The following is a 5049-nucleotide window of genomic DNA, read 5'->3' as shown; positions in this document are numbered from 1 at the left end:
TGTATGGTTTGAAGCAGGCCAACATGCAATGGTATGATAAGCTTACTCAGGCTCTTTGTTCCAGGGGCTATCAACACTCTTTGAAACCCCCCATTATTTAGTGTAAAGAAAAAAAACTCAAACTAATTTTTTGTGATTATATTATAATTTAAAACTATTTTTTGGTGGCTATATTGTATTTTAGTTTTTGTATTTGTAAAAAAAAAAATTGGGACATCTATAATAAATTTTACAAGAAATTTAGTGAACATAAATAAATTTGACCATCAAAATAATAAATTTAAATTAATCATTAAAACAAAAAGTGAAAAAAAATAAGTATGAGGGGATCAAATATATATACCCCCATATGGAATTATATTTTTTCAAAGAAAATTAATTTAAAATTAATTTGTTTCTTCCATTAGAGGAAAAGAGTATATGTGAGTCATTTGTATAACCATATGAGCAGTGGCAGAGCTAGGATTTTTAACAAGGGGTTTCAAAAACTGAAGAAGTAAACACAAGAACTTGGCCGGGGTTCGACATATACGATATATACATAAAAAATAATTTTAACCATGTATAAATAGTAATATTTTCCGCCGAAGGAGGTTCAGATGAACCCCCTAATAATATGCTGGCTCCGCCCCTGCATAGGAGTATATATGAGCCACTTTCATATCGAGGAATATATCAGCTTTAAATAGCAAAGTTGAGGAGTATATCAAACCATTTCCCCTTAGTATATTAACATAATATCATAAGAAAATGGTTTATTTCTTCAAAAAAAAAATACTACTACTCGGTGAAAACCACATAGTATATCATATATAGACAAGATACATCATTATATTGACAAAGTACATCATGTGTCATATGCATTCCTTCAAAAAAAACAATACTCAATTTTCTATGATATCTCACATGGTATATATCGTATACACATATGGTATTCATTCATAAAATGATTGTCCAGTCATCTATAATATCCACATGATATATATCATATACATCATATTGAGATATGTAATATGTAGTGTGTTGTATATTTATGTTGTACAGTGCATTAGTCTAGCTTACTGTTGATTAAGTCGGTTACTTAGTTAGTTAATTGATAGCTGTAGATTAGTCACAGTAGTTTGTTAGATATATTCCATTCGTCTACTATAAATGTACACTTACAGATGGAATGAATTAGTTTTTACATTCTCACAAACAATGCTTTACAGTTCCTTTTTCTCTCTTCTTCGTTCCTAATGCAACAACAGAAGAGAAACAACCATGGATGAATCTCAAGCTCTCGATAAAGCTTGATCATCCAATTTCAAAGTTTAACACATCATTATATTGACAAAATATCATAGAAGATTAATTTGTAATTATGATCATGTTGACCTCATGCGTGGAAAAAGAAGGCATGAGCAGGCCTAGTAATTACTTTGGGCCGAGTGTGTGTTTGCTAAATTAATCAAGAATCAATGAGTGAGTCAATTAATGTAATTAATTTGCTTATATGAAGTAGTATGTTTGTGTACTTTTCCCTTTTGGGGGAGTAATTACCCAAGTTATTGTTGTTGACTTCTTGTTACGCATCTGTTCGATAATATTTATTCATTATTAGTTTTGCACACTTCTTAAGAAACTATAAATAGGGGAGTAATTTTACTATATCACCCTTTGAATAAAATAAACACAATGTCTTAAAAAAATACTCCCTTTGTCCCCTTTTACTTGTCAAATTTTGACTTGACACACTTATTAAGAAAATATTGATTGATATAGTGAGTTTATCATTTTACCCCTATTTATTGATAGGATTTCAAATATCTTTACTTACTACATTATTCAAAGAGATTAATAAATTGAGGGTATAATAGATAAAAAAAAATTGTTCTTTCTTGATTTATCAAAAATGACAAGTAAAACTGGAGAAGTAAAAAGGAACCGAGGGAATATGATTTATGTGTGTGTTTGAAAATTGAAGAGTCCAATAACATACTTTTAGATAGATATAATCATATAAATATCGAACATTCCACATGATGATACATATAAACCTTGCTACAATTTGGCACAAATTTGGGGTTTAAAAGAAACAGTCTTGTTGTCAAGATCATAGGCAACAAAGAAATTTGTTTGTGCTATATTCCCAAATATAGGCAAATGTTTTGCTGGAGCAAAAGCAAGGCAAATAACGTCATTTCCGATATTAACAAAATTATTTAACGCCTCCAACTCCAACTTTGCATTTTGAAATTCAAATATCACTGGTGGAATATCTGAAGCACGCAATCCTTGATAGCACAATTGCAAGAATCGTGTTGTGTTGCTTCTTAGAGGTTTCGATTTTATTTCGCGCTTCATTATCGTCTCCATCTCTGAATACATATGTGTTGGTAAAAAAGTAAATGTAGTCCCCGAATCTATAGCAATCTTCCCTCCCTTGTGAACTTTTTTTGATGTGTTATGAAATTGAATTGTTGTATTCCCAATGGTAATTCCTAATAACTTTAGGAAATAATAAACTTTTGGAGGTTTTAAAAATAATGGGGTTGTAACCATATGTTTAGTTGAAGAAATTAAAGCTTCATTTTCACCAAAATTCAATCTGCTAGACACATTTAATTGGAAAAATGGGACTAAACAATATGAAAATTTATGCCCAAATTTAGATTTAATTTGGGACACAAGTGAATAAGGTGAAGCTCCAAGACCAATAATTCCAGCTGGTTCAACATCAAGTGTAGTGATATCATTCATCCATCCACAACCAAAAGTTATGTTGGACATAGACAATCTGATTGGACGACTAATATTTGTTGCATCGTCAAATGTGAATGTCTCACTTGCTAGATCACCATAACTGTACGATTCATCATTATATCGTGCAGAATATAAACATGTATTTTTCCTCGTATAACAAGAGCCTCCTGGAAGACTCATGCATTGAGTAGAGTTACAAGAAATTGGTCTATATGTAGACGAATTTTGTGGATTAAAAATTGGAGTTCGTTGTTCGTAGCAATGGACACAAGGTTCACATTGTATCCATATAAGATCACTACCGGTGTCAACAGCAACTAGTTTGGCACTTGGTTTAGTGCCAATTGAAATTTTTGTGAGATATACTCCGTGTATATCAGGAATTATAGAAGTTGATAATTTAGACCATAAGAAACTTGCCCGATTGATGGAATGTTGTAACGCGTTGTACATTAGTTGCCTTTGATTTAAGGCAGGGTTATAGAATGGCGATTTTGGTGAATCGCGATGAATGAGTTCAATGCTAAAACCATCATTTTTGGATTGCGCAAAATAAGAGAGACTTGATGTTGCAAGATAGAGTAAGATGAAATAATGGAGTTTCATGATTATTATTTTTTCTGTGATGGGAGTTTCAAAAATCTCACAGGTTTAATTTATATATAAAATAAAAGTGTAGATACAAATTTATGACTTGTTAATTGTGGTCTAGTCCAACATTAATTAAATTTTCCTTCATAGTAAATTTTACAGTTTTTATGTTGACTCGTCTTAGTGTCAATTATTGCATGGATTAGTTCATATTGAAAAAGTATCTAATGCAGATTACACAAATCAATGAAATTTGATAATCTTCCCCTCGTATTAATAAGGTGAGCCCATCTAATTGTTGTTGGGGAAAAAAAGGCCCAACTTATTAATTTGTTTTTTAAACTTGGTTAAAATGTAAGTTTATATAGTGAAAGATGTTTTTCAATTTTTATCTATTTATGTTTGATTGATAAAATATATATATTTTTTAAGGTAAATAAGATTCTTTAGAAATGACAAGATTGAGAAGGTTGCTCATATGGTAAGCATCCGCCACCTTCAATTCTGAGATTATGAGTTCAAGTCAACAAGGAAACTACTAGAATTCTTGATGTGTATTGAGCCAGAACAACTTGTTCTTCCTAAATATTCTGATTTAAGGCTAATGAATTTCCTGCCGCTACCATATAGTATTCATCGCTACCTGGTGCTAAATAAAGCATTCGTACCCCGATTGACCTCTTAGAAATTTCATAAAAAGGGTTTTTTAGAGATCGTCAATGACCAATCTCCGCATGAATTGCTAAGGATCCAATAAGTCCAACATTGATTCTTTCAGATGTATCAATTAGGCAAATACGTCCATAGTGGCTCGGATGGATATCTCGTATCCGAAAACTAGCAGTGCGACTTGTTAGTCCTCGAAGGCCCAAAGGGGAACTTACATAAATCTCACTAATTTAGGAGCTAATTACTTAGATACACTCTAATATGCAATGTGTCACGCCCCAAGCCTACACCCTGAACGTGGCCAGCGCTCGAGAACCATTGTTGGCCCCAAGCGAACCCTTGGCCTGGTTTACTTACTCAGCGGAAGACTTAAACACAAGGAATAGTCTAAAAAGGAACTTATGAAATAACTTAGAATGTCTTTAAGTAAACATTCAAACTTAGCCAAAATGGCAACCTCAAGTCTAAAAAACATAAGCCAATAATAAAGTAGTGACAAATGAATTTAACTAACTGATTGTCTGTCTATGAAGCCTCTAAACAACTGAGATGGATGTCGGGACAGGCCCACGACATCTTAATGAACTAATAGTAAAACTGAAAGCAATAAAAAGGAATCCTCCGGAAGCAAGAAGGCTCACCACAAAACTCTGAGTGCTCAAACTGGATCAACGAGGCGCTGGATGCTGATCTTAGTTACTTGCGTCTGCATCATAATAAGATGCAGGCCAACTGGCATCAGTATATTGAATGTACGAGTATGCAAGTTGAAATGCTAAACATAACTTAAGCTTGAAAGAATATGAAAGGAACACTTACCTTGGCTTTACTCAACTCCTGAATAACTTAACTCAATATAAAGCAATAAACATATGCAATAGATAGAAAGCTTGTAAAACAGTGGAAAACAACTTAGTTCGTTAAAGAAAATGCAATAACAAACTCAACTTTACTCATATAATAAAGTAATATGGTTTTTGTAGGAGATTCTCTAACCGACAACTACCACTATGAGCCTAAGTGGTGATACAACGTCTTGCCCAC

Source organism: Solanum tuberosum, unplaced genomic scaffold, assembly GCF_000226075.1.
Source record: "Solanum tuberosum cultivar DM 1-3 516 R44 unplaced genomic scaffold, SolTub_3.0 scf00173, whole genome shotgun sequence".
Taxonomy (NCBI): Eukaryota; Viridiplantae; Streptophyta; class Magnoliopsida; order Solanales; family Solanaceae; genus Solanum; species Solanum tuberosum.
Note: the sequence above shows the minus strand (reverse complement) of the source record.